This window comes from Aedes albopictus, chromosome 2, assembly GCF_035046485.1.
Source record: "Aedes albopictus strain Foshan chromosome 2, AalbF5, whole genome shotgun sequence".
In the NCBI taxonomy this organism is placed as follows: Eukaryota; Metazoa; Arthropoda; class Insecta; order Diptera; family Culicidae; genus Aedes; species Aedes albopictus.
Window position 1 is genome coordinate 255,321,664 of NC_085137.1, and position 23,889 is coordinate 255,345,552.

At 45.6% G+C, this 23,889-nt stretch overlaps 1 non-coding gene across 4 annotated transcripts in view; it reads right to left on the minus strand.

The window, feature by feature from the left end:
- Window positions 1-23,889, minus strand: part of LOC109428242 (mucin-2) — a 362,414-nt gene that overhangs the window by 116,702 nt on the left and 221,823 nt on the right. The window contains exons 10-15 of one of the 4 annotated variants that reach the window (XR_009997698.1): window positions 22,251-22,406; window positions 22,046-22,179; window positions 21,788-21,978; window positions 3,566-3,784; window positions 3,369-3,496; window positions 2,778-3,071 (exon numbers count right to left, since the gene is read on the minus strand). This is a non-coding gene — a transcript (mucin-2). Of the gene's footprint in view, window positions 1-2,777; window positions 3,072-3,368; window positions 3,500-3,565; window positions 3,785-21,787; window positions 21,979-22,045; window positions 22,180-22,250; window positions 22,407-23,889 lie in introns of all 4 variants that reach the window. The other 3 variants (XR_009997699.1, XR_009997697.1, XR_009997700.1) reach the window with 3 other exon arrangements.

A 23,889-nucleotide genomic window follows, 5' to 3' on the forward strand; every position in this document is an offset into this window, starting at 1 on the left:
AGATAATAAGTCAAAGAAACTTTGAACATGATTTAAAAGAAACTTTTTCAAAAAAAAATGTATGTAAACTTAACCCAAAGTTGCCAAATTTTCTAATTTTTTTTTATAAACTTACGGCAGTGTCGTTGGAAATTGGGTCGACCAAATTTTAAGATGAGGGCGGTAAATATAACCCATTTTCTATTACCTTTCAACTGCTTTTTATAGAACTTAGCTAAAAAATCTTGGGGTTACCTTTCAATATGATGTATCGGCCAAAAGTTTGGGGTCGCTATCGTAAAACGTGAAAAAGTGATTTAATGATATATTCGTCATCTATAGTTCAATTTTAATTTTTTTTGGCTCATTTCAAAGATAATAAACTAAATTTACGTTTGATGTCTTTAACTTAACGTATTTAACATTTTTTGTATATAAAAATGTTATCTAAAGTTAACACATTTCACCACATTTCAAAAAATGAGGTAACTCTTCGTTAAGTTTTAGTATGTAAATTTCAACAAATGTGTGTGGTTCACTGTCTATGCAGTAAGAATTAAGTATTCATTGTGTTTCAAATAAGCCAAGAAGAATTAAAATTGAATGAAAGATGACAAAGATATCAACAAATCACTTTTCCATGTTTTACGATAGTGACCCCAAACTTCTGGCCGATACATCATATTGAGGGGTGACCCCAAACTTTTGGTCGATGACATGAAGAGTTAATTAACTTAATAACATTTTTTCTAGATTTTTTAGCTAAGTTCTGTAAAACGCAGTTGAAAGCTAATGGAAAATGAGTTATATTTGAAAATTTAGTCGACCCAATTTCCAGCGACACTGCCGTAAGTTTATATTCATTTTTTAGAAAATTTGGCAACTTTCGGATAAGTTTTCATACATTATTTTTTGAAAAAGTTTATTTTCAATCATGTTCAAAGTTTCTTTGACTTATTATCTTTTGAATGAGACCTAGGGTTTTGAAATCGGACGCAAATTGGCGAAGATATGGGCTAAAAAAAATGACATGTTTTTGAGGAGGTGACCCCAAACTTTTGATCGGGAGTGTAAGTGTTAAACAATAATTTATTTTTTTTCAAATATAGCAATCTGTTTTAAAGTTATGACTTGTTTGAAATGATTAAAATGTGAACCATTAAATATAGCCGATAAGTATTTGAGAGATTTGATGGTGGAAATCCCAGCATTTTGTAGGACAAACTTCCAAAAAATGTAATAAGGTACACGGGGGCAAGTTGAAACGGGTGGGGCATGATAAAACGCGAAGTTTTGAAACAGTTTTCAATGAAATTTGGAATTTTTTATTCGTTAAAAGATTGTTTGAATCAAAAACTATGTGTTATGGAAATCAAATTGTTTATCGTTATTTGAAAACATCATGTTAATCCAATGTTTCATCCCACCTGTTTCAAGTTGCCCCGGTGTACCTTAAAAACAAAGATTTTAATTGACATTAATTGCTAGTTTGTTATAAAAAGATTTGATATAACCATGATATGCAGACGAGCTTTAAGTTTCAAATACGAGACTTTTCTGTTCATGGTTCGATTTAATTTGATCTTAGGGGTCCAATAAGTTCAAAAAGTGATTTTTTGTTTTCCTAAAATCTGCAACTATTTCATGAAGCTTCCAAGTTGGTATCAAAATATTTTGATATTTGACAGAATTCATTAGGTTTCCCGTATTCTAAGATTTTTTGATTCGTGGAGGCTTTAGAGCCACAAATACAACCGAAATCAAATCATTTTGATCATCTGGCGTGATGATGTTTCTAAGAACCACCTCAAAGCGCATTGGATTTACAATTGCTGCTGCGTAACCATTTTAAAATGCAATGAAATGTTTTAAAATTAATGAAAACCATCTGATGAATCAATAACAACCCCAACTAACGAACTAAATAAAAACCCTAACCTTTCTTATGCATCACGTTGGGAGCAGCTCGCTGACGTACTGTATGGATTGAATAATAAATGACCCTAATGCACAAGGAGTGTTATGAACAAAGATTGCGAAAAAGTATTTATGCATTTCAGTATCATAATTTACATTTTATATAACTCATTTTGGTATCATAATGGCCATTTTTTCCGACCTGGCTCATTATGCAACTAAAATAAGTTGCATAATGAAAAATAGTTGTATAATGTTTATAAATGCAACTCAATTGAGTTGCATTATGAAGATTATGCAACTCAAATGGGTTGCATTATGAAAAAAACCATTGCATAAAATTTTGTATGAAACTCGTTGCAAAACTCGATTTTTTCAGCACTCGTTGTATTTATCCAACTCGGCATGCCTCGTTGGATAAACGTACGACTCGCGCTGTAAAAATCATCATTTTGCAACTTGTTGCATAAATAACTATTAAGTATTACCCTTTTCTACAAATAGGGGTTAGGGGTTATTTTGCTTTTTTTTTTAATAAACTTGACAGAGATAATTTCACTGTTAAAATGGTGTGGAAATACCTAGTTAAACGAAACTTCAAATGTGCGATCAGTCCCTGTCATGCTAAATACTTATATTGTGAAAAGTACACAAATGTTAGAAAACTGAAAAGAATATTAAGTATATCAAATTATTAGTACAAATTAGACGCGTAACCGACAACAAACATCAAAAACATAACTTTAATGTGTTAATCGCGACGTACTGAACTAAACCAGAAATTTATCAATCGTTATCAAAAAATAATAGTTCGGAACCACGAGCTCATCCGGCGAGCTCGCCCGACTTTCAAGCGTTTTAACGTTAACGACTAGGCGTACCTTTTCGAATTAACAAACTAGTAACACGACGCAACGCCTCTCGCGGTGACTTGTTGAAAAATTTAGGTGTGAGATTAGGTGGTAGGGTGAGCGGTTTTCTGCTACCCGTACCCGCTTCCCAGGCGCGCAGGGATCCCTGCGGATGCAGCCGGTCCAGGTGCTCGGTCGACGCCGGCCGCGGTTGCCGCTGCTTCGGATACCAACCGCGGGCTGGACCGCCCGCTAAGCGTAGCATTTCACCGTTGGCGAAAGCTTGGCTGATGCTCCGCTGTCGGCCACCGATGGTTGAGGTACCTAGAGGAGAACAACAGTGTTTGGAAGGAGTTACACACACAAAAGAATCTCGTATGGCAGTAGTGGTTTCGAAAGCATTAGCTTCTAGCCCTTCGTATGGGGAATGGGGGTATGGTGGGGGGAAGTGTCCAACCTCGCCGACTTGTGGTCCGGCAAGGGTCAATTCTGTACAGTTCAGTTCTGATGTTTTATTTTCTTGTTTTTCTATGCGATACTGTTTGATTTGGGAGATTTTGGTAGTCACACAAGCGTCATGGATAAAGCGAAGGTGTTAGTAAGCCTTTGCCACACACTTACCGATGCCAACCACCGACGACCCAAGGCTGCTGGTCGTGTTGGTGTTGGTGCGGGGAGCCGTTCGGCTTCCGCTGCCATGAGGCGGTATTTCCGGCGCTCGTCGGTGGGGCGTCCGTGGAATATCACAGCTGCTGTAAAGAGATGGATGCAGTTCATTAATACTTGTATTTGACTTTGAATCAGCAATAGTATCCAACCCTCGAGCAAAGATGGGCGTTTCTGGTAAACTGCAAGACGTCTGCAGGGATCTCTCCTCGCGGGGACTCTGAGCGGTACGCTTCTGGTAGCCTCCAGTGATGACTCTTCGTCGCGAGTTGCATCCGGGCAAATCGGGAGGAAGCGTTCCGGGGGCGTGAGGTGACGTTGAAGCGTGCGAACCATTGCGGTAGGATTTACTAAATCCGGCATCCATTGATCTGTCGAAATGGAATAGAAATAATGGGACGATAAATACGACGTAAGAGGATTCATCATATCTGAGGGATAAATAGACATCAAGTAGATTCGATGGTTACAAAGTGCGAGAATAAGATCAAAACTCGATAAATATGGCTCATCACATTCTTCTGTCTAATCCTGGTTTCATCGCCCATGGTTGCTTCTTGGATTCCATTGATGTTAGAACTTTTAGGAATACCAACATCGCCTCAGATTACTATTTCGTCATTAGAGGTCGTTAATAAGATTCGTGTTCGATCATCAACCGTGTCGGACAATTGGCAGCGGCAGTCGATGCATTTTTCAGCAGACGTTACGGTAGCTGGCTGTCACCAGAAGTTGAACGAGCGGATAAGTGAGATCAACGAGAACGATAATCTAAACACTTTGTGGGAATATATCTACGGCACGGTAGCATGGGAGGTGCAACGGATAAAAGTATGTTGCAAGAAGCCAGATGCTAGTGTTGGGGGCGTGGTTGTACAGGGAGCGATACAGGGAAGCAAGAGTAGTCGAACCCATCGCAAAACGAAAAGAGCATGAGGAAAATGTGATTGTTTAGGAGCAAGAGAGTATGGAGCATAATAATATGCGGAGATTTCACAACACTGTCAATCGAATGCGGAGAATAACCCCGCCTTCTCCAGTCATATGCAACGATCGTGATGGAAACATGCTGACAGCTAAAACAAAGGAGATTGTCACGTGAAGAAAGCATTTCGAGGTATTATTGACCGGTAAGATGGGCGAAAGCCAGAAATCAAATCGACGATGATGGACAAGCTGTGGAATCTCCAACGCTAGATGTCAAGACAGAAATTAGAGAACTGAAGAACAATAAGGCTGCTGGGAAGGATGAATTCTCGGTCGAGCATTCTTAGCACGGTGGTGAGCAGCTGTATCAACTCTAACACACTATTATATTGGAGATATCCTTCTCCGAAGATACCGGCGTACCGCAGGGGTCGATGATAGCCGTTACATTATTCCTAATTGCCAAGAACAGTATCTACAACAACCTGCCGAAAGGAATATACGTGTTCGTTTACGCAGATAACATACTTATCGTAGTATCTGGCAAAACACCAACTCGTGTCCGGATCAAAGCACAAGTGGCTGTTAACGCCGTCTTTAAATGGACATCCAGAGTAGGATTTGAGTTGTCTGTCTCCAAAATTGTACGATTTCACGATGTCAAACCATTGCGTTTCCGTGCCTATCACTGTTGCTGTCAACAGCGTATTCCCAAAAGAAAAACGGTGAAAAATATTGGTAAAACCATCGATTGTGGGCTCACCTTCCGGCAGCATTTTGAATCGGTCAAGCAGAACTGCCGAACTCGGCTCAGTCTAATTCGTACTATCTCCCGTTCCCATCGGTCGAACGTCTAATAACAACCCTCGCACCCGTGTACCATGGATACATCCGCATAATATCTGGACTCCTCCTGTTCGATCACTCGGGAGATCAGCGGACTTGAAGTGCTCCAGTGGAGGACTATACAACAACAACCTCCCTTCCACGCCTGCCGACTCTCTGCTTGTGCGGAAGCTGGTCTGCTTCCGTTCCGCTTATTTCTATTCGCAGCAATATGCAAATAAAGCTGCAGGTATCATTGAAAAAACATCCGGAGGTTGTTACAATTTTGGTAATTTACCCTATGTTTACCCTATTGTTTTTTTTGTTATTTTTCTCATTGTTATGCAGTGTTCGTACATAACAAACCTAATAAGAATATGTTTACTCATTCATAAATATATTGTATCTATCCAATTAATTAGTTAAGGAGTAAGGAAGATAATATGACTCCGTATAAGAACGGTCGTTTTGAATGGTAGGGAATGAAAATTGTCAATACACTTACATTCACACTTCACACCTCATAATCTGAAGCTAACGGATGAATTCTGCAATAATTGGATGAATGATTAGGTAGAAAAATGAGTCTTTATGGACTTATCCACCGATGAACCGAATTCATCGCGGTTCGAGAATTTTGACACTAGAGCGGGGCCGTTCCAATCAGAATTGGACGATTCTGATTGGAACAGACCCCGCTCTAGTGTCAAAATTCTCGGACCGCGATGAATTTGGTTCATCGGTGGATAAGTCCATTGGGGTAGGTAGGACTTCGTGTGTCTCGAGCTCGTTCTCTTACGTCCAAGTACTCGAAGGAGTAACATCGCTAAGGAATTCCAAAGTTGGCAGGAGAAATCAAGTGGTCTCTGTATTTTTATAAGTTCACCAAAAGTTTGAGATTACCAACGTGAGTTTATTCAAGTAGAACGAAGTTTATTGAAGAAGAACGAGACAGTGATTAGCAGTGTTTTTTGTAAAGTCAGGTATGTCGCCCTAGCCGTGAAACGCCATGTGATCCTCCCCTAAGACTTCATTACTACCAACTAGGACCCATTAGATCTTGGCCACGTTTTGGCGGGTCTAATCCCAAGCTACTTCTGGACGCCCTCCGACCCCCCTGTGCGAACCACAGTGGGTTGATCTGCGCCGTAAACCAGCGATTATCTACAATTATCAGCGAGATCCGCAGCGCCCACCAGAATCCGGGCACGTGACGAACACGTCCAACGTACCCCCCCCCCCCCCCCCCCCCCTTATACACACATACACCACACAGTGAGTAAGAATAAATAAAAAGTGAGTGAATAGTAGACCGAGTGCGTTGTTTTGTTCTCTGATCAGCCCCCCCGTTCGCTCGTTGACTAGCCGACCCTAGAAAAGAGGCGGATGTAGCCCACCCTGAACGGCTTCCGTGGCTTAGACCAGAAGTCAGGGATTTGGAGTGTCAGAGCCCTTCTGGTTCGGCACTCTAGTCAGGAATGGTTCTCTGGTAACAAGGTGAGAGGATCTGTCTCCTCAAAGAGGGGCACAGTCGCTGGCGTCGGTCTCGGGATCTTCTGAAAGTATCCTCGAAGCTTTAGGAAATGATAGAGCGACTTTGGAATCACTCATATGCTTCGTGAATGTTGCTGTTCTTTATGACCAGATATAAATCGAAAGTACAACATCCGCAGCAGTCTCATCGAATCATCGAACGGTTGTCGGACGTCCAAAAGAAACTTCATCACACCACCTCACGGACCAGCGCTTCCTTACTTGTCTACCTACCATTTTGAAGATTTTAGAATTATTATTTATTCTAACCCACCTTTTTCTATACGGGATGTACAAGTGCCTTTCATTACTTTGTATAGAATAACAATTTGGAAAATGTCCTAGTGCTACCCTCTAAATATTATCGGGAGCCCCTTGGTTGGCTTCTGAAGATATCCCTTTGGTCTTATCTAATCGACTGGAATACGTGAATTGCAAAAAAATGACAGTCAATTCTGCGTACAAAAAAATTGTCCGGAGTTATGTTTGATTTGCTGAGGGCGATTGAGGAATCCTTCGTCGGTGAATATCAGGCGGGTTTTTAAATGACGGAGCAAATCTTGGATACTGCAGATTACGCTTCAATGAAGAGAACTAATTACGGCAGATTAGGATCGAACGTAGTTAGCCTCTTTCGAGAGAAAAAGCGCCGCCTGGAAGAAGCGGAGTGTGAAAAAATGGAACTGCTGTGCCGTTCCCAAGAAACACGGAAGTTCTATCAGAAACTCAACGCATCCCGCAACGGCTTCGTGCCGCGAGCCGAAATATGCAGGGATAAAGACGGAGGCCTCTTGATGGACGGATGTGAGGTGATCGAAAGGTGGAAGCAGCACTTCGATCAGCACCTGAACGGCGTAGAGAACGTAGGCACGGGAGCCCACGGCAACGGAAGGAACGACGACGCCAGTGCAGCGGAGGACGGAAATGAACCAACTCCCACGCTCAGGGAAGTTAAGGATGCCATTCACCAGCTCAAAACCAACAAAGCAGCTGGTAAGGATGGTATCGCAGCTGAACTCATCAAGATGGGCCCAGAAAAGTTGGCCACCTGTCTGCATCGGCTGATAGTCAGGATCTGGGAAACCGAACAGCTACCGGAGGAGTGGAAGGAAGGGGTAATCTGCCCCATTCACAAGAAAGGCGACCATTTGGAATGCTGCCTACAAAGTGCTATCCCAGATCATCTTCCGTCGTCTGTCACCTAAAACAAATGAGTTCGTGGGAAGTTATCAAGCCGACTTCATCGACGGCCGGTCGACAAAGAACCAGATCTTTACCGTACGGCAAATCCTCCAGAAATGCCGTGAATACCAGGTCCCAACGCACCACCTGTTCATCGACTTCAAAGCGGCATACGATAGTATCGACCGCGCAGAGCTTTGGAGAATCATGGACGAAAACGGCTTTCCTGGGAAGCTGACTAGACTGATTAAAGCAACGATGGACGGTGTGCAAAACTGCGTAAGGGTTTCGGGTGAACTATCCAGTTCATTCGTATCTCGTCGGGGACTGCGACAAGGTGACCGACTCTCATGTCTACTCTTCAACATCGCGCTGGAAGGTGTGATACAACGAGCCGGGCTCAACAGCCGGGGAACGATTTTCACAAAATCCGGTCAATTTGTGTGCTTTGCGGACGACATGGACATTATCGCTAGAACATTTGGAACGGTGGCAGAACTGTACACCCGCCTGAAACGCGAAGCAGCAAAGGTCGGACTGGTGGTGAATGCCTCAAAAACAAAGTACATGCTGGTAGGCGGAACCGAATACGACCGGATCCGTCTGGGTAGTAATGTTACGATAGACGGGGATACTTTCGAGGTGGTGGAGGAATTCGTCTACCTCGGATCCTTACTGACGGCTGACAACAACGTGAGCCGTGAAATTCGGAGGCACATCATCAGCGGAAGTCGGGCCTACTACGGGCTCCAGAAGAAACTGCGGTCGAAAAAGATTCACCCACGCACCGAATGCACCATGTACAAAACGCTAATAAGACCGGTGATCCTCTACGGGCACGAGACATGGACCATGCTCGAGGAGGACCTGCAAGCACTCGGAGTTTTCGAGCGACGCGTGCTAAGAACGATCTTCGGCGGTGTGCAGGAGAACGGTGTGTGGCGGAGAAGGATGAACCACGAGCTCGCTGCACTTTACGGCGATCCCAGCATCCAGAAGGTGGCCAAAGCCGGAAGGATACGGTGGGCAGGGCATGTTGCAAGAATGCCGGACAACAACCCTGCAAAGCTGGTGTTTGCAACGGATCCGGTTGGCACAAGAAGGCGTGGAGCGCAGAGAGCACGATGGGCGGACCAGGTGGAGCGTGACTTGGCGAGCATTGGGCGCGACCGAGGATGGAGAGCGGCAGCCACAAACCGAGTATTGTGGCGTACTATTGTTGATTATGTCTTATCTTAATGATGTTGAACAAATAAATGTATGTATGTATGTAGTTTTCCGACAAAGCGGATTAGACAGGTATAAGAGTGTACGGGTTGCGACTGAAATTTCGTAATCGTTAACGTCCGCTTATTTCAGATACTAAGCCTACTCACGAACGGTCAGGGAGACATCCACACGTACCTGTCATCTGACCTGGGATAACCGAGAAGAGCCCTATAACTACAGCTGAAAAAGCGAGGGTATTAAGCATGACCATGCTGGGAGTGACGGGTCCGATTTCCGGTCGGTTCAGGAACTTTTCGTAAACGAAATTTCCATGACTAGATAATCTTCGTGCCAGCCACACGATATACACATGCAAAAGGGTTATTGTCAGAGGCAGCTCATAGTTAATAACTGTGGAAGTGTTCATACAACACTAAGCTATGAAGCAAATTATGTCCCAGCGGGGACGTTACGCCTAGAAAAATAGCTGTGTCACCAGCAGCAGCGCGAGCAAGAACATATTGAGAAGCAATAGCAACGACAATGGCAGGGCGAAAGGATTTTAACTCCAAACTCCAAAGCCATCGAAAATGGAAGCTGCGAAAACTGTACCGGGCGAGCTCCATGAGTTCGTCGATAAGAGGCATTTGAAAACGGACCCCCAACTCAAGGAGTTTGGTGCCGGCTGACGTCTAGACTCTAGAACAGTGATTCCCAAAGTGGGCGAAATCGCCCCCATGGGGGCGAAAATCAGGCCTAGGGGGCGAAAATTTGACAAATCAAAATTGGGGGGCGAAAATACTGAAAAGGGGGGCGATTTTTTCAATGATTGGAAATCAATAGTATTGAACTACAAGACAAGAATATCAACTTAATCATAAAAAATCCCTAGCGCTCAAGCGTAAAGTTCAAGTTTTGTCTTGAATTATCGACAAAATACTTTCACTATTAAACTTAAACATCGACTTAATTTGACAGAATTATTGGTATTTATGTGGACTCTTTGGCAAAATTGCTAGAAAAAAAGACTGCTGCACGTGTTTCTCAAGGGATTATGGAAATCTAAAAAAATATATTTTTAAACTCCTATAACGAACATTCGTGAATCATGATTAGTTTTATCAAATATGTGAAAAGTACAGAGTTTTTTTTCGCGATGATGAACACCGCACTTTTTTCGAATATTTTTTAAAATTATTTTCAAGTTCTTCACCAGTCTTCTTTTACTACTTGTGACCAAACATTGACTCTTGGTTGTTGGTAAACTCCATTTAAGAATAATGGTTAAACATCTGGTTGGGAATATCGAGTGTTCATAGGTGTTTACTTTCCGTTATATTTTGATAAATGAATGCTCAATCAACAACGGTTTGAGAAGTAGGCATAAGCACGATATCATTATTTATGTAAGCATGGTTAAAATTCAGTATATTTTTTTCAAATGCGGAAAATCAACGCATTTACCAAACAATTAGGGTAGCGAACCACTTGGGCATCGGCCGGTATTTTGAGCACTCTTCGCTATAACTCAGTCAATACCAAACCAATTAACTTTAAATTCTATACACGGCTAGATACTATACGTATCTCATCGCGTTCCAAAAATTGTGTTAATTGGTTCAGAATTAGCTGAGTTATAGCATAAAAGTGCTCAAAATAGGACCCCTGCCGAAATAGTTCCACTTTCCTAAATGAAAATGAGAGTGGAACAGATTGGGATACATTAAATGGCAATACTAGCTTTGCCACAGTAGCGCTTTTGAAGGCTTTAGCTGTTGCAACCATCTACTATAGAGAAATTAAATCTCACATATGGGGGGCGAAAATATTTTATTGAAGCTCTAAGGGGGCGATAACTCCTAAAAGTTTGGGAAACATTGCTCTAGAAGATCAGATGCACCTAGGGCCTAGACAGAAGACAAGATTTTCGAGTTAGCATTCCGAGGCGACGATCCAATGCAAGGATCTGAGTGAGATCACCACCGAAAAGGAAGTGAGAATCCCCATGAGGGAGCGTTGCGATTTACACGGCGTAAGCATAATACTACTCTTAAGAAACGCATGCAGATCGATATATGTAGCCATAGACGATGCCAATAAAGCGATGACAACCGGCAAAATCAAAGTCGGTTATTCAGTATGCCCACCGATGTTTTCCCAGCTACTGGAAGGTTGCTACAGGTGTCTGTAATATGGCCTCCTTGAACGGAATTGCAAAGGATAGAATTGCAATAGACACCCAATGGGAGGCTGTGATGACCTGGTTTCAAACAGATAAGAGATGCTGTTGGCCTATTCCATTGGGCCAGCGCGCGCATCTATCACCCTAGCCTCTACCTTGCGCGCAATCCCGCATGCAAGAACGGGGCATGACAGAACCAAATGACGTTGGAGTGACAGGTATTCGACCTGTCACCAGGTGAGTCAGGACAGAAGGAAAAAACAAATGTAAACTGAATTCCACGATAACGTGCAAGTGCAATTTGTATTCTAAATTATACTTAAAACTTATGTTAATACTTTCTAAATTGAACTTAATCCTAGTGAAAGTTGAAACTACCTTAAAATCTACTATTTACACCCAAATTGGTAAGATTGTTTATGCTAAAAAGGGGATAAAATCCATCTAAACTATGCATACATACTAGATAACCGTAACCTAGATGGTGGTGAATCTGGCTCTCTCTGTGCTACTCCCAGAGCAACCTACACTACCAAAACCGGTAAGGCATAAATTGATAGAAGATCTTCGAAATCATAAAACTACTTACATTATATTGATTAGGACTTACCGCTAAAACTCGACCTCGAAACATCGAGAACACAAAGGGAAACTAAACGTAAGTAGGCTTAAACAATGTTGAGTTCACGATTTAATTACATATATACATTTATTGAATCACCTGATAATGATATCCAGGGGTTCACAAAACAACTTTCGCGTATCACGCGATATACATATATAATGAAACTGTAACAAGAAAATGTGTAACTAGATGAGACTATTTATATTCCCATTAGGAAAATTATATTCTCCACACACAACGGAACGCGTGTTTGATTCATTTCCGTACCGGAGAATAATAATTTTGGAAATTTCCCGTTGGACCAAATCCAACATAATATAATTTTCGTTTATTACACGAAATCGGTTCGCGAGAATGTCAAGTCGTGGTGCGAAGTCCGACGGAAAGAGTAGCAAAGCGAGTGGTAGAAGTGAACGGAAGAAGCCGAAGGATGGTGAAGTGGTTGGTGAAGTGACCGGCGAAAAGGAATGTGATGTGGTAGTGGTGGTGGACGAAGCGGAGAACGTCGATGAGGGCTCTTGTAAGAGCTGTAGAGGACCTGATACGGAAGAGATGGTGCAGTGCGACAAGTGCGACGGATGGTATCACTACGATTGCGTAGGAGTTATGGAGGAGGTTGCAGATAATAGCTGGAGCTGTACCAATTGCAAGACCGCAACATGGAACCAGCGATCAACGACAACCTCAGACAAGGACCCATCGTCAAAGGATACCAGCAAGGAGTACTCACCCAAACCTTCTTCAACGCAGAAGAAGACCTCTACAGTGGAGCCAGTGATTCCAGCGAGCAGGACTGGAGAACTACCAAGCACGGCTACAGCCGGACTCCAACCCAGCAATCCGACGGATCCGTCACTGCAGAAGACGAAATCAACTGGAAGGAAGCTGTTTGTTCCGTCTGTGGACGGACTACCTACGATCGAGTTTGAAAGGGCATCGTCGGTGGTATCCAGCTCGTCCTCTCAAAGGTCCGCGCGAAATCGTGCCAAGCTGCAGTTGCAACGGCTAGAAGAAGAGCGGGCTTTCGAGGAGAAACAAGAAGAGCGACGTCGGGCTGCTGAACAGCAAGAAGCGGAGAAGCACAAGGCGTTCCTGGACAGGAAATATCAAATCCTGGAGGAACTAGCCAGTGAAGGAGGATCCAGTCGCCGTTCAGGCAGCAGTAGTTACCCTCGGAGCAAGGTAGAAAAGTGGATCGAGAAGGGATGTCGTTCGACGGCGGCGCAGCAGTACGATGGCCAGTCTTCACTGTTAGAGTGTGATCGACAAGACCAAGTACAAGCACGGCGGGATTTCAATAGACAACGACAAGTCGAAAAGAATCCAGCACAGCTAGAACGGGGTCGACAAGATCAGCCACAAACACAGCGAGAGGAAAATCGACAGCAAACGGCAGCCTTCAGAATGTCGAAATACTTCAACCCAAATATCCAAAAACAGTCCACGAGAATTCAGCCGGCGCCGAGTCAGCAACCGAGAACGCTGGCGAATTCAACGACTTTTGCCCAGAATACAGGCATTTTAGGTCAAAGCTCTCCGATGGACGCAGATCAAGACGACGACGACCTATTCCAGCTTTCACGATCACAAATCGCTGCAAGACAAGCGGTTTCCAAGGACTTGCCGTCATTTTCCGGCAATCCGGAGGAATGGCCGATCTTCTTATCCATGCTGAATAGTACGACCGCTATGTGTGGATTCACGGAGGAGGAAAACCTTGTCCGACTGCAGAGGAGCCTAAAGGGAAAGGCCTACGAAGCAGTGAAGTGCCGACTGATGCATCCGGGCAACGTAGAGGGCATAATCAACACCCTGAAAATGCTGTACGGCCAGCCAGAGATCATCATACACACGCTCATTGGGAAGATCACTGCTCTACCGCCGATCCGAGAGGACCGCCTTGAAACGTTGGTGAACTTCGCCGTCAACGTCCAGAATTTCTGTGCTACAGTCGACTCTTGCGGTCTGGAAGAATATATGTACAACGTTACTCTCCTGCACCAGCTGGTTGCCAAGTTGCCGCCATCGATCAAGCTTAACTGGGCCCAACACCGGAAGGCCCAACCATTGGTCAACCTAGCGACCTTCAGCGAGTGGATCTATTCGCTAGCCGAAGCAGCAAGCTCGGTAACGTTCCCGGTAGAAGCACTACAGACGAAGCCGACGCAGAATGACGCTCGTCGGAAAGGAAAAGGCGAAGCGTACCTAAATGCACACTCCGAAACCCCAGCGAAGTCTGACACAAGTACCAAATCGACTCCGAAATGGACACAAGCGTCCGCAGCTACAGCAGCGAAAGAGGGCTGTCCAGTCTGCAAAGGAGCTTGCAAATCCGTGGACAAATGCAAGCGTTTCATGGATTTTTCGAGGGATTCCAAATGGGCTGTCATCCGAGAGTTCGGACTTTGCCGAACCTGTCTTCGCCAACACAAAGGACTGTGTAAAGCTAAGCCGTGCGGTAAAAATGGATGCACCCTCAGACACCACGAGTTGCTGCATAACGAGCAGAAGCCTCAACAGCCACCTACCGGCCCAGCGGCTGGCAGTCCGAGTTCTCCGCAACCATCAACGAGTGGGGCTGATCTGGGCTGCAACACACACCAAACGGTTTCAAGCGCTGTCCTGTTCCGCTACCTTCCGGTGGTTCTATCCGGACCGGAAAAGACGATTCATACCTTCGCTTTCCTCGATGAAGGGTCGGGAGCAACGCTGCTGGATCAAGATCTCGCCGACGAACTACAGCTAGATGGCATCTCTAGCCCAACACGGTGTCAAAATTTCGATTATTATCGAACATTCATGTACCTCGGATTTTTCTTCGAAAATGATTAGTTTTTGGGATATATAGTCATAATCGGACAACTAGAAAATATTTCATCGGCGAAAATTTTTCCATACATTTTGTATGGGACGTTTTTTGGACTAAAATAGTAGTTATTGATTTTTAGTATGGAAAATAGCCAAAAACTCACCTAATTCAAATTTTCCCCGATAGAATATTTTCAAATTTTGCATTCGTACATTATAGCCGAAATTCTAACATTCTATGAAGAAAAATCCGAGGTACATGAAAGTTCGATAATAATCAAAATTTTGACACCGTGCCCAATATGCCTTCGCTGGACGGGCGGCACCGAGCGGTGCGAGAAGGACTCGTGTAAAGTACGGCTTCAAGTCGCTGGACGATATGAAGGGGCAGAGAAGTTCACTCTAGAACAGGTGCAAACCGTTACCGAGTTGCTACTACCACGGCAAACCCTAGACTTCACCGAACTGAAGCAAACGTACCGCTACCTAGAAGGATTGCCTATTTCGTCATACCACAATGCACGTCCTCGAATCCTGATAGGAACGAAGCATGCGCAGTTGGGCTTAACCCTCAAGAGCCGAGAGGGAAAATTTGGAGAACCAATCGCCACCAAAACGCGCCTAGGCTGGACCATTTGTGGCAATTTGGGATCCGGAGACGCACCGAGCATGTTCCACTACAGTTTCCATGTTTGTTCGTTGAACGGACAGTCCGACGATGATCTGCATCAAGCGATGAAAGACTACTTCTCGATCGACAGCCTGGGAGTTAATAGTTCGTCAAAGCCACTTCTATCGGCCGAAGATGAGCGAGCAGAGACACTGTTGAAATCTCTTACACGCTTCGCTGGCGACCGCTACGAGACCGGATTACTCTGGCGTTATGACAACGTCCGTCTGCCTGATAGCCGGCCAATGGCTCTTCGTCGTCACCGATGCCTGGAGAAACGCATGGCAAACGATGCTCACCTTGCAGGAGCCCTGCAGCAGAAGATTTCTGACTACACCGCTAAGGGTTACATCCGCAAGCTTTCTCAGAATGAAGTCGAGCAGCAATCTGCCAACGCCTGGTACTTGCCAGTCTTTCCTGTGACAAACCCAAACAAACCCGGGAAAGTCAGAATAGTGTGGGACGCAGCGGCCAAAGCTCATGGAATTTCGTTGAACTCCGTTCTTCTAAAGGGCCCTGACTTGCTGTGTTCGCTGCTTGGAATTCTACTACGTTTCCGGTTACACCCTATTGCAGTGACGGGCGATATCCGTGAGATGTTTCACCAGGTGAAGATTCGTCGAGAAGATCAGAAATACCAATGCTTCTACTGGACGGACGAAAATGGTGAGCTGATGATCTATGCCATGACGGTGATGACTTTTGGAGCATGTTGCTCCCCAAGTAGTGCGCAGTACGCCAAAAACGTCAACGCGGATCGATTCATCGGGAGCCATCCAGAGGCGTGTGAAGCCATCACCAAATCGCACTACGTCGACGACATGCTGATCAGCGTCGCCACAGAAGAAGAAGCGATCCAGATATCCAAGGATGTTCGGTACGTCCACGCGCAGGGCGGTTTCGAGATCCGCAACTGGATCAGCAATTCCAGAAGAGTTGTGGAAGCACTGCAGGAGCAGAATGGAGAAGAGGAGAAAAGTCTGGACCTGTCAACGGAGCTGGCCACCGAGAAGGTTCTAGGCATGTGGTGGGATACGAAAGCTAACGCCTTCACCTATAAGGTCGGGTGGAACCGCTACGATGCGAAATTGCTGACGGGTGGCCGACGTCCTTCAAAGCGGGATGTGCTTAGAGTGCTGATGACCATATTCGATTCGCTCGGCCTCATTTCCCACTTTCTCGCCTACCTGAAGGTCTTACTCCAAGACATTTGGCGTTCTGGCGTCGCCTGGGATGAAGAAATCGACGGTGATACCTTCAAGAAATGGCAGCTCTGGCTGAGCGTTTTACCGCAAGTGGAACAACTACAAATTCCACGATGCTTCTGGCCCAGTCACGTTATCGATACAGCGGACGATGTGCAGCTCCACACATTCGTAGACGCCGGAAAGGATGGAATGGCAGCCATGTGCTTCCTGCGGTTCGTGAAAGATGGAGCAATCCACTGCTCCCTCGTTACGGCTAAAGCAAGAGTCGCTCCCCTAAAGCTGACGTCGATTCCACGTCTGGAGCTACAAGCAGCACTCATTGGGACACGCCTTTCGAAGACCGTGCTAGATGCGCTGTCCATTCGAGTTACTAAAAGGTTCTTCTGGAGTGATTCCAGTGACGTCCTCTACTGGATCAAGTCCGACCACCGACGCTACAGTCAATTTGTCGGTTTCCGTGTCACTGAGATCCTGGAGTCCACTGAACCCCAAGACTGGCGATACGTACCCAGCAAACTCAACGTAGCCGATGATGCGACCAAATGAGATGGCCCGCCGGATTTGTCCTCCAGAAGCAGGTGGTTCCGAGGTCCGGATTTTCTTCGGGATGGTCCTGAAAGGTGGCCGACATCTTCCGTCCGCCATGAGCCAACGAATGCCGAGCTACTGACGAGCTTGCTGGCTCACTACACCCCGCCGGAGCCGATCATCGTCGTACAAAACTTCTCCTCCTGGAAACGGTTGCAGCACGTCATGGCACGAGTACTACGCTTTGTTGCTAACTGCCGTCTCAAATCGCAACATAAGCCGAGTTACATTGGCCCTTTCACGAACGGAGAACTCCTCGCCGCTGAAGCTCGGCTGATACATATCGCACAGCAAGACGAGTACTCGCGAGAACTCCACACTCTACAAACCACTGAGCTGCTCCCCAAATCCAATGCGTTACACAAGCTCCTTCCGTGGATTGACGACCGCGGGATTATGCGAATGAGGACACGGATTGCCGCGTGTCAGTACGCAACCGAGGATGCCAAAAGTCCCATCATCCTCCCAAGAAACCACCACATTACCACCCTGATAGTTCACCACTACCACAACCGATACCACCATCAGAATCACGAAACAGTGATCAACGAGCTGCGCCAAAAGTACCAGATCGCTCGTCTGCGGACATGCTACGCCCAAGTGCGCCGGAACTGCCAGCGATGCAAAAATGAACGGGCAGTGCCGAACATTCCAGTTATGGCCGATCTACCTCCCGGCCGCCTAGAAGCATTTTCAAGGCCATTCACGCACGTTGGCATCGATTACTTCGGTCCTATCGAAGTTGTTGTTGGCAGACGGCACGAGAAGCGCTGGGGAATGTTGGCGACATGCTTGACCACCCGAGCGATACATATCGAGCTCGTCAACTCACTCAGCACCGACTCTTGCATCATGGCGATCCGGAATTTCGTCGCTCGTCGTGGTCAGCCTCGAAAGATCTACAGCGATCGCGGTACAAATTTCGTCGGGGCGAACCGGGAACTCCAGAGACTTCAAACTGTGATCAACTACGACGAAATGATGCGAGAGTTTACGACTGAGGAGACCGAGTGGGTATTCAATCCTCCACTAGCACCGCACATGGGCGGTAGCTGGGAGCGGCTAATACGTACCGTAAAAAGCAATCTTATGGCAATCTGTTCTACAAAGACGCTCACAGACGAAGTCCTGCGAAATCTGCTCGCCGAGATTGAAAACGTCGTAAACTCTCGGCCTCTTACGCACGTTCCGCTAGACAACGATTCCGCCCCAGCCCTCACCCCAAACCACTTCCTGCTCGGTTCATCCTGTGGCTCGAAACCGCTGGTCAACTTGGATGACAGTGCCCGTACTCTGCAGCAGAACATGACCACTTCACAGATCCTGGCAAACAGGTATTGGAAACGTTGGGTAGCCGACTACCTTCCGGAGATCACCCGCCGATCGAAGTGGTTCCAGCCTGTAAAACCTATCGCTACTGGAGATGTCGTCATCATCGTCGATCCGAGGACACCACGGAACTGTTGGCCAAAAGGAAGGGTCATCGCAACGACACCCAGCCGAGACGGTCACACGCGATCAGCGACCGTGCAGACAACCACCGGAATCTACGAGCGTCCCACAGCAAAGTTGGCGGTTCTAGATGTCCAGCGCGTGGAGCAGTAAGCCAACCGGAAGTTGGCGTACCCTGGGGGACTGTTGGCCTATTCCATTGGGCCAGCGCGCGCATCTATCACCCTAGCCTCTACCTTGCGCGCAATCCCGCATGCAAGAACGGGGCATGACAGAACCAAATGACGTTGGAGTGACAGGTATTCGACCTGTCACCAGGTGAGTCAGGACAGAAGGAAAAAACAAATGTAAACTGAATTCCACGATAACGTGCAAGTGCAATTTGTATTCTAAATTATACTTAAAACTTATGTTAATACTTTCTAAATTGAACTTAAACCTAGTGAAAGTTGAAACTACCTTAAAATCTACTATTTACACCCAAATTGGTAAGATTGTTTATGCTAAAAAGGGGATAAAATCCATCTAAACTATGCATACATACTAGATAACCGTAACCTAGATGGTGGTGAATCTGGCTCTCTCTGTGCTACTCCCAGAGCAACCTACACTACCAAAACCGGTAAGGCATAAATTGATAGAAGATCTTCGAAATCATAAAACTACTTACATTATATTGATTAGGACTTACCGCTAAAACTCGACCTCGAAACATCGAGAACACAAAGGGAAACTAAACGTAAGTAGGCTTAAACAATGTTGAATTCACGATTTAATTACATATATACATTTATTGAACCACCTGATAATGATATCCAGGGGTTCACAAAACAACTTTCGCGTATCACGCGATATACATATATAATGAAACTGTAACAAGAAAATGTGTAACTAGATAAGACTATTTATATTCCCATTAGGAAAATTATATTCTCCACACACAACGGAACGCGTGTTTGATTCATTTCCGTACCGGAGAATAATAATTTTGGAAATTTCCCGTTGGACCAAATCCAACAGATGCCAAACATCAGTTATACAAAGAGCTTTTCGTCGAAGCTCTGGTGCGAGCCATGCGACGAAAGGCAATCATACCAAGAAGGTCGATCCGAATCACAGACATCGTTCTGCATACCGAAGGAATGAAGCGCTACACAACCTCTGGGAAGATGCCTGAAAGCCATGGGTGACGCAAATGCAAAGAGCTAAAACCTACGACACGTGAGAGGAATGAAGAGTCGTGCTATGGGCCGTGCATGCTGCTTTGAATAAGGTAATTAAACGAAGTAGGAAACCAAGCTTCAAGAAGAAGTTACATGATGCTGCTGCAAATTCGTGGGGAAGCGTTACCTGCGGAACATGCACAGAGAAACTGAAAGTTATTTTTACCTGCACCATAGGGCTTGCAAGCGAGGAGAGAGTGAGAATTACCAACAACCAGCTCATAGCAGCGGTCAAGAAAATGAAGGTGAAGAAAATACCCGTCCCTAAAGATATTCTCAACGTAGCGTTTAAAGCAGCTAACGCGAACCACTTTGCTAGGTTCCTGATTTCCCTGAATGAGGGCGTTTCCTGTCTCAATGGAAATGGACAACACATTTACTACATACTGTGAGGTTTTGAATCTGCGCTTTGAAATTTCCCGTAGGCACGATGTGCATGTGCTCCTAATGGACGTCTGTTGAGGGAAATGCGTAGTGTGTTCGATAGCCGACAGAAAGAAATAGGCGAAGTCATGGCCTGCATTGTACTAGTGGGCAGTTTTTCGTTGAGCATCACATGCTACACGCTACCAGGTTCGTTCCAGACAATATACTTGCTGTGCCGGGGCCCGTGGCGCAGTGGCTACACATTTGCTTCATAAGCAGATGGTCAAGGGTTCGATCCCAGCCCCGGCACTTTCGTCAGTTGCTCTTTCCCCCTGAGAGCAGCTGACACTGACCCTCTTCTGAGCCCATGGCTCGAATGAACCCGGATACTTGGACATCGGCGAACGGCAACCCATAATGGACCCCCAACCGGACTGGAAACAGGAACATCAGCACAACATCAACATCCTCGTGCTCATCATTCTACCATGATAGGGTAGAACGTGAAAGCAGCGCAACGGCCACCTGTTCGATGTAGTACAATTAGAAATAGAATACATTTAGGCGCTGTACAAAGCGTATGTACAGCTTCCAATTGGAATCGCTCACGCAGCGCCCTAGTGAACAATAGAGCTGTAAATTAGGTTAAGTGATTGAAGAAAAAAAAAATATGCTGTATACACTCCCAAAGCAGCTGGAAACCGGTATACCTACTTGATAGGCTGAAGGCTTTCTCAGAAGGAGAGCAGGGTTTGTCAGGGATGTAATTCGGGTTTCGAAGAGGAAAGCCATTCATACGGTTGTTGGTATAGCCGACAAAGCAAGAATGAAAGACGATGGCGATACCAGCTTCTGTGATGTCGTCACGAACGATGTGAAAATGACTGGGAAGCCATTGCTGCAACGTTGCATTTAAGGTTACTAGCTTTCTATGGAAGTTTATTAGTAGCTACAACCATATCTGGACTCTGTGCTACAAGACAAGTGCATGGTAGAAGAACCTTCTGATAAGTGCTGTCCATCCCACGGGGTTATATCCTGGGCCCAATGTTACTTGTACAACGGGGTGATGACACTAGTGACATTTGAGATATCAACAGGACGCGACATTGCGACATTACGTTGGTGGTTGTTGGCAAATGTTTAAAAACAGTCGATATAGGTACTAGCTACGAAGGCGGTGGACGTTGTTGAGAACTGAATGCATGTGAAAAAATTGTCAACCACCCCTAGTGAACGCAGCTAGTGCTGATCAGCACCTGCAAGGGGGTGAGGCAGGTTGCAATCAGAGTGGGGGAACATGCCATAGATTCAAAGAAGAGAGTTGAAGCATCTCGGGGTAATGATCGACTACTGGTAATACGGATCGGGTCCACGAACACTACTCTACAGATCGTCATGTCGGGTACTTAAAAATTGGAACAAAGATTTCGATGAACACCTCAAATTCTTGACCACTGTGTAAATCCACTATTACTCCAACCAGATAAAAACATCCATGTCAGATCAGAACTGACAGATCACATTTTGGATGGAACCGTTTTACCAGATTTTCACAGATTACTAACACACTCACCTCGTTTTAAGCGTATTGATCGACGGGCCACGATGGGGCGGAACGGCCGGTGCCTGCTCGTCCCGGAAGTGACCTTCGTGTTTGGTACTGTTGGACCTATTGCGTGAGCTGATGCGTATGCCGTGCAGCTGGTGGATAACTTCGGGTTCCTCGGTAGGCGAGGGAGGCAGCGGAGGAAATTCGTCACTGTCCTAAAATGTGGAAGCAAAATCGAGTATTATTAACTGCTGCATAGAAGGTAGTTATTTCTCCATTTACCGGTTCGGGACTAGATGACGGCGGTGACGGTGGCAAAGGCCCCAATCCAGCTTGCGATAAAAGCATTTCTTTGGCACTTTCTGATTTATGAACACCTAGGCGAAAACCTAATGGACGTCTCGCGGGAGGTATGTCTGTGTGAATGGGAAGTTAAATTGAGGTCATTACAAATGATTCATTCGTCGGAAAGGGTCATTCTACGAACCGGCTACTCTAGCAACAGATATATCACCACGTAATAAAGCACTAATATTATCCTCTATTTTGCGTAACGGGGCACCCCGCTGGGTGTCACTGTCCACTTCCTCGTCCTCCTCGATTGGCGGGGCGAGCTCACGGCGTGGCGTCGAAAGACCTTCGGCTGAAAATGGGAAAAAATAAGAATTATTGTTGGACAGATATTATTTTTTCATTTGAAAAACAAAGGCAAACAATCAAGAAAATTACATATTTCAAGAACTTTGGCGATATACTACAATTAGCATTTTGTAATGCACCAATGACTCATACAAATATTACGTAACACCAACCCCCACGTTATAAATTTTGTATGGGAAATTTTGAAATTTTTATGAAGCGTAACTCAGCGCTAGACCCCTTCCCTCCGCCCTTAGCGTTACGTAATATTTGAATGAACCCATTGCGGAAATAGATGGAAATGTGATACAGTACTGGCCAAAATTTCATTTCATTTATGTAGTATGACATCAAATTCAAGATAAAACTGAATCAATAATATTTCTCTATAACACACGGTTCGTGGCTGCCATTCTCCATCCTCGGCCACGCCATATGCTCGCCAAGTGACGTTCCACCAACCAACGTTACAGGGTTGTTGTCCAGCATTCTTGCAACATGCCCTGCCTATCGTATCCTTCCGGCTTTGGCCACCTTCTGGATGCTGGGTTCGCCGTAAAGTGCAGCGAGCTCGTGGTTCACCCTTCTCAGGCCACATACCGTTCTTCTGCACACTGCCGAAGATCGTCCTCAGCACGCGTCGCTCGAAAATTCCGAATGCTTGCAGGTCCTCCTCGAGCATGGTCCATATCTCGTGCCCGTAGAGGACCACCGGTCTTATTAGCGTTTTGTACATGGCGCATTTGGTGCGTGGGTATATCTTCTTAGTCCACAGCTTCTTCTGGAGCCCGTAGTAGGTCCGACTTCCGCTGATGATGCGCCTTCGAATTTCACGACTCATGTTTTGTCAGCCGTCAGTAAGGATCCGAGGTAGACGAATTCCTCCACCACCTCAAAGGTATCCCCGTCATATCCCAGACGGATCCGGTCGTGTTCGCAGCATGTACTTTGTTTTTGAGGGATTCACCACCAGTCCGACCATTGCTGCTTGTCGTCCGCAAAGCACACACATTGACCGGATTTTGTGAAAATCGTTTCCCGGCTGTTGAGCTCGGCTCGTCGCATCACATCTTCCAGAGCGATGTTTAAGAGTAGGCAAGAGAGTCCGTCACCTTGTCGCAGTCCCCGGAGAGATTCGAATGAACTGGATAGTTCACCCGGAACTCTTACGAAGTTTTGCACACCGTCCATCGTTGCTTTAATCAGTCTAGTCAGTTTCCCAGGAAAGCCGTTTTCGTCCATGATTCTCCATAGCTCTGCGTGGTCGATACTGTCGTATGCCGTTTCGAAGTCGATGAACAGGTGATGCGTTGGGACTTGGTATTCACGGCATTTCTGAAGGATTTGCTGTGCGGTGTAGATCTGGTCCTTTGTCGATCGGCCGTCGATGAAGCCGGCTTGATAGCTTTCCACGATCTCATTAGTTTTAGGTGAAAGACGACGGAAGATGATCTGGGATAGCACTTTGAAGGCAGCATTCAAAATAG